A 7,370-nucleotide genomic window follows, 5' to 3' on the forward strand; every position below is an offset into this window, starting at 1 on the left:
TTCAACGTGATCAGACACGTTCTGCTGACTCAACAATAAGACAGCTCGTACCCCGCTACACCGGATGTAACATAACACCAGTCGCATCGAATTTTTGCTGACGCGTAGGAACGAAGTGCTGCCTCTCTACTGGCGAGCATTGATCTACCCAGTGTGAAAGCCTTCTCTATGCAGCACATTTGCTATGGTCGATGCTCTTTCCAAAAAAAAGGACATTTACCGATTTCTAAAAAATCCGCCCGGACACCGGACAGACGCCTAAAAAGGAGGACATGTCCAGATAAAAGAGGACGTCTGGTCACCTCTCTGACTCACCGTACAGCTTCGTCAGGCCCGTAGCTAGGCAGGGGCCAGGGGGGGGGCTGAGCCCCCCTGGCGTTGTCGTCAGCCCCCTGGTATTAGGTAAAACTATTGCATAATTTGTTTGCCGTGAGAAGTGAAAATGTAGAGTGTGGATATTATTTGCTCATAACTTGATAGAAGGATAAATTCACAGTACATGAAGAGCAGCTAACACATTTGTTCATCTTGTTTATAAACCGAAGTTTAAGTAACGGGAAGTATTTAGAAGGTTCTCCAAATTTCTTCCACAGGGGATCTATGCACCTTCGCTCCCCCTCTTTCGGCTTCCCCTTGTAGCAGGTCCTTTCCATCTGCATCAAAGGTCATCGGCTCCCAAGTTTTGCGAAGGGAAGTTTTATTGCCCGGTCGGGGGTGGAATATAAGGGCTTGCCCATGCCCTGTCGGGGAAAAACATTGACAAATACACTTTGTTGAGTTCTTCATTCGTGTAAAGAAGGTTTTGCGTTTGCGCGGGTGTTATTGTGTTTCGTATCTTCGTAAAACTGATTCCTGTGATAGTGAGTGGTTTTAGTGACGAATAATATAACCATGTTTCGTCCTTGGTGTGTAGTATTGTGATATTTTAACGATTCCCCAGCATCATGGATAAATTCATAATTCGTAAAAAAACGTCTGAATCTTTGACCACGGCGACCACCGTACCTACTCTTTCCCCATCTACGGCTGCCTCCAATCAAGAAGAGGATTTCTTGCCTACAGAAGTAAAGGACATTTCCAAACCAGGTGAGGAAATTAAACAGCTAAAACTCAAACATTACCCCCGAAATGCTGATGGACGGTGTTTTCAAAGTGACTGGTTTAAAAGGTTCAAATGGTTAGAGTATTCGCAATTTTTAGATGCAGCATTCTGCTATGCTTGTAGACAATATCGGCCTTTCGGATGCAAAGAAGTGACCTTTACATCTAAAGGTTTTAAGAACTGGAAGGCAGCTCTCGATAAAACCAAAGCAGAGCTAGTGAAACATGATGCGTCACTTACACACATAGAAGCAATGTCAAGGTGGGCAGAAAAGCAAAACCGTTCGTTGGTGGGAAAATCTATTTCTACACTAGTCAACCAGAATGTTCTTGAAAAGAATCAATATTATATCAAGAGCATTGCTGAAGTTATTCAGTTCCTTGCAATAAACGAATTGCCTCTTAGGGGAACGTACCACTTAGAAGAACATGAGGAACAAAGCCTGTTTCGAAATCTTTTCGAGTTCACGCTTCGAAAAGATGAGAAACTGGCAGACTGTTTTAAGCAGGTGCCTAAAAACGCATCTTACTTGTCCCCTGAAATTCAAAATGACATTATTGAAATAATGGCTGACATCGTACGTGAAAACATTGTTAGTGACATTAATAGTGCAGATGTTCCTTTGTATACTTTGCTTGAAGACGGTACACGAGATAAAAACAACAGAGAAAACGTAGCCGTAGGAATCCGCTATGTAAAGAATGGGACAGTCATGGAATCAATTCTGTGCATAGAAACACTGTCAGCTTTTGATGCAGAGTCTTTTGCAGATCTAACACTAAATATTTTTCAGAAATATGGTTTGGATAGTGCGAAATTGCTCAGCCAGTGTTTTGACGGGGCTTCAGTTATGAGTGGGAAGAAAGGTGGTGTGCAAGCTTTAATCCAGCAACGGCTTGGGCGTCTAATTCCTTACGTTCATTGTTTAATTGTTCATCGGTTACATCTGGTAATTGTTAAATGTGTGGATGAAATTTCTCCAATTAAACACTTTTTCGAACAGAGTTCCATGTTGCACAATTTTCTAAAAAAGGGAAAAGTTGCCATTTTATACGAGGGGAGAAGTCTTTCGCGACTTTTAGAACAACGTTGGTCAGGACATTTAAAAATGGCGAGAACAATATTTGAAAACTACAGAGATATAATTCATGTTTTGCAGTTGGTGAAAAATGGAAATTTTAACGGGGATGCCGTAGCAGCAAGTGTTGGTTTGCTTGTAGTCATTAGCAAACCTCAGTTTCGGTTTTGCTTAGTGTTCATGAAAAAGATCCTTGAAATATTAAGCCCAGTTGATAAAATGCTTCAAGCACGTAATGTTCATTTGGATGCTGGTAGAAAGATGATTGAAGCTGCCACAGAAACATTAAGGAGCATGCGTCAGGAAGATGTGTACGAAGGCATTCTGCAAGAAAGTAATGTACTGCTAGAAGAGGATGGAATTCATGAAGATATTGTTGAGCACCCCACAAGAAAGAGAAAACGAAATACACAGTTGCAAGACTTCGTTATCACTGACGTCCTAGGAGAGGAAAAGCTCACATCTCTCACACAAATATTCTACGAATGTTTAGATCTTGTGCTAACAGAAATAAATAGACGTTTTACCAATAACGACGACTTATTGGAGGCTATATCATCGGCTGAGTCCCTTCAATTTAGCAACATTGAATATTTATCAGCCTTTGGAATCACCATTCCGTCAAAAGAGGAACTAACTGCAATGCATATCTCAAGAAACTGGATTCCCCTGATACTTTTAAAGAACTGTACAAAACTAGAATGGCCTACGAAGACACTTATGCTCTACTTGCTGGCATAAGAACTTTTGCATGCAGTACAGCGTTGTGTGAATCCACTTTCTCTGTGTTAACCCGCATCAATAGCCCTCAGAAACTGTCAAATTGCAGCAAGCGCCTGGCAAATCTTGTTTTTCTGGCATTTGAGAAGAAACGAGCATCGAACATAGATATGTCGAGACTGCTTCACAGGTTCAACAACATGAAGAATCGCCGACTCCAACTTTTTTAAGGCAGAGGTATGTACTGTAGTCACTATTATTGAATATTGTGCATTTTTCATATGCTAACTAACTAACTAACTAACTCTCTAGCCTTCTTAAACCCGAAGGTTCATGGCTGCAGCAACACAGGCCTTCCATCTTTCCCTATCTTGAGCAAGATCTATATACTCTTTTCCATCCCTACCGATTTCCCTTAGGTCCATCTCAACGTTGTCCCTCCATCTTCGTCTTGGCCTTCCTACAGGTCTCTTACCATCAGGTTTCCCAACAGGAATCCCGTAAACTCCTCTTTCCTCTCCCATTCGTGCCACATGGCCTGCCCACCTAAGTCTTCTTGATTTAATCATTCTAATAATATCTGGACATGAATACAAATTATGTAGTTCTAAATTATGTAACCTTCTCCACTCACCTGTCTCCTCATCCCTTTTAGGTCCAAAGATTTTCCTAAGGATCTTATTTTCAAATACTCTCCATTTATATTCCTCTTTCAATGTAAAGGACCAAGTTTCACATCCATATAATACTACAGGCAAAATTACTGTTTTGTATATTTTAACTTTTAGTTTCTTAGATATAAAACGAGAAGACAAAAGTTTATGAAGAAAGAAGTAACATGCATTTTTCATATGGGATACAAATATTTGTGTAATCAAAAGTGTATGAAGTGTTTAGTAAGGAATGAGGTCAGTAGCATTCAATTAACACTTCGAGAAATGACCGTGTTTTAGAAGATATTGAAAAAGAGGATATTATTTGTATTATATTTCTATTTCTTTAATGTTTTATATTAACTTAATGACCCCCTTAACACACACAAAACAGCTTACCTTTATTTAATGTGAAACGTTTTTTTTTTAAAAGTCACCTGATAAACCGTGAGCCCCCCCTGATAAACCGTGAGCCCCCCCTAGAGATCAATTCTAGCTACGGGCCTGAGCTTCGTATGTTTCCATTTTCTCATAAATAAATAATTAACAGGTAGGGGGGAGTGCTCACCACAAAACTAATTGTCTACCATTTACTTTAACCATAATTTAACTGATATTTTGCAATGTTCCACTTTATGCACAAATAGGCTAATCGGGACTGGGCATAGTTTAAAGTGGGATCCGAACCACTGTGCAGTGTGTGATCTTTTCCCTTCGCCCCCATCACCCACTGTCACGTTGCAGCGTGACCTTGTGCTTGTGGCGAGAGCGAAAGTCCTGCCCAAAAATAATCCTCCTTTGGTCCTGCTCACAGGAGGAACGCTTGGAAATCATTTGTACAGAACTGTCCAGCTGATAGCCGGCTCTTCATACCAGTGTTGCCACATGAAGGGAAATTTCCCTTTTTGAAGGGAAATTTGGAGGTAATTTTAAGGGAAAAGGGAAATTCGATGAAAAATAGCGAATTTCCAGGGAAATTTTAAGACAGACTAAACAATGGGCCCGTTCCGAAAGTCGCACGTGTTTAACGCGTTAAACGAGTTATGGTAACTGACCGTTCCATAAGTGCTTCCGTGCGTTTCGTGAGTTTCATTATGCTGTCCCAAAAGTCGCATTCCGTGCGTTTCGTGCAAGAACGAGATTCACCAAACGCACGGGCCAGGATGCTGGTTTGTTCCGTGAAAATCGTCTGCTCCTTGCAGACAAAGCGCGTGCTAATGGATTCAAACTGCACTAGTTCGGAAAATGTATTATAATTTTAACAGATAGCGATATGAAGCAACATGCACAAGATAAGTATGCCTTGACCGTTCTTAGAATGTGATTAAAATGAGTAACAGTGGCCATAATAGAGTTTATTTTTGCCATAAGGACATTCCTTCCGCTGACGCCATGCGGAAACTTTCTCTAAACAAAACGCTGCGCCTGCGCTTTCGCCTAGTGTGTCCCATAAGTCCGTAAAATAACTGGTTTCACCAGATTCACGAGCCTAGTTATTTTCGTTGAATGCGTTCGTTTCGTTAAGACTTTCGGAACGCACCCATTAATTATATTAAACATTATAACAGATTCCAGTTTTGAAAATGAGAACTTATTATTTTTTTTATTTTGTCATATACATTGTTCTGTGAGGAAGGGTGGAATTTGGATTGACCCACATCTGGCTACCGTTTGGGGCCGGAGGTCTTTGGCCATTCACCCTTATGGGAGTGGGAGTCCGAAGGTATTGTTTATTTATGCTTTCCCCGGTTCTCTGAATTTTACCTCAAACACTGCACGTGCAAACCATAAAATTATCTTTGTCGCAAACCTATCTTTACTTCAGTCTTCATTGGACACTGGGTGGGTTATTCGTCGTCAGCGAGGTTTGGTGGAAGGCTGTGCCCGTCTTGGACGACGGGAGAACAAGGGAAGCAAAGGAAACTATCTGCAACTCCAGAATATATTAGAAAAGTTAAAAAATTCCGTGCAGAGTGGCAAGAAGTGACCAACAATGGACTAAATTTTAATAAAAAAACTTGCTGTGTTTTAGAAGTTCCACCTAATATGTGAAATTTACCAGAATAGAACATTTGCCCAGGTATGTACTATATATATCTTTTTTAATAAAACGCGTATATCCATGCGCCAAACTTAACATTTTTATGGGGAGGCAAAAATGTGATTTTCCACACAAACTCTTCATATGTGCGCCTTACTAGAGTCGTTTTCACGTTCAGAAGACACAATGGGCTCTTATGGGCAATGCTTTTCTTATGGGAAATACGAGCGCGCTGTTGTGAAATTTCTGGATTTACAAATTTAGCTTAAGTAAAATCGGTACCTGCAGTTTTGCAGGAAATTTTGTACAGAATACGATGGTGAACACAAAAAACTGGTAACTTGCTTACATAATTTTAGATAAATTAAAAACGCAAATTTTCCGTAAAAACACAATTTTTACATTGTTTTCATTCCTAACGTTGAAACATGCTGTAAAATTGAAGCATTCATTATTAAAAAAATTGACACTGTTTTTTAATTGTCATAGGTGATGGTGGTACTCAGAATTTATCAATACTTTAAAGCATATTCGCATTAAAAAATATTCAAATAAAGTATGTGGAGATTTTTTATGTTCGTGCAGTAGAAAATGTCGTCGCTGGCCATTTTTTGTTCCGTAATTCCAAGTAAAAACTTTCAGCGACGAAGTTGTGGAGAAAATAATGAAATTATTTTTTATAACCACTCAAAGTTTCCCAGAAATATTACTTCCATGCATTTGGAGTTTCTTTTTAACCCGAACCGCGCGCGAAGTAAGGAGACGTTGTCTGGCCATCTTGAGCCGACTCACCGCAGCATTCCGGCTATCACCACCAAGTTTTCGAGTTGTTATCTTATTTCCATCCAGTAAAAATATGAACTTCATGCAATTTGTTATAATAGAATTGAAATTACTTAAATTTAATAATTGACAATTATTTCCAATGCTGCTGTTGTGAGCAACATTAGTGCTGTCGCAAATACACGTTGTTTTCGTTTACATTACTGTCGACATTAATACTGAAATGAAGATCACCTTTCAGTTTCCAACGTACACATAAATTCATAGACACCATATTAACCTTTGAAAGGCTTACCAACACGTGACAAAATATGGGGCTTCAAGATAGAAATATGACATGCCTTGCTTGAGTCATTCACGTCGGTTGCAACTTGAATTTAACCCATGTGCCAGGTTCCCCTTACTTGAGTGAGAGATCTACTTTGGTCTGTTTAGACTTTTTCCCTCTCCCGAAAAAGTGTTTTCAGTTGTGTGAGCTCTCAGTGATTTTTACTTTTTTAAGTGATTTCTGAAGTGTCATATTTGTGCATTACACTCGCGTGTGTAGTGATCGCAATGGATCATATTAAAAAGGGTAACTGTAACGTTCACAGTATAATATTAATATTAATAATTACATATAATTATCATTATATATACAAAATATGTAACACCTTCATTGTGAAGGAAGGTCATCATTTCCCGGCGACATGAGCTAGCGCTGTATTGGCAACACTGTTCGGTTTCTCCATAAGCGCCGTTGTGTCTTCTGAACGTGAAAACGACTCTAGAACATCATTTTGTGTAGAATATTTTTAATTTTCTTCTGATGGTGTGATGAACACAAGGGGCATTGGCCTCCCTAAATCCAATCTCTGTTTGTGTGTTTTGCTTTTTACTGACGAAAATCTTCAGTTGCCAACTATAACATAGTTTTAGCTTTCATCTCAAAACAAAAAAATTAGCTTGGTTTAGAAATAAAATCTAAATCTTCCAAAAAAAAAAAAACATTTA

This window comes from Lepisma saccharinum, chromosome 8 (genome assembly GCF_977018435.1).
Source record: "Lepisma saccharinum chromosome 8, izLepSacc3.1, whole genome shotgun sequence".
NCBI lineage: Eukaryota > Metazoa > Arthropoda > Insecta > Zygentoma > Lepismatidae > Lepisma > Lepisma saccharinum.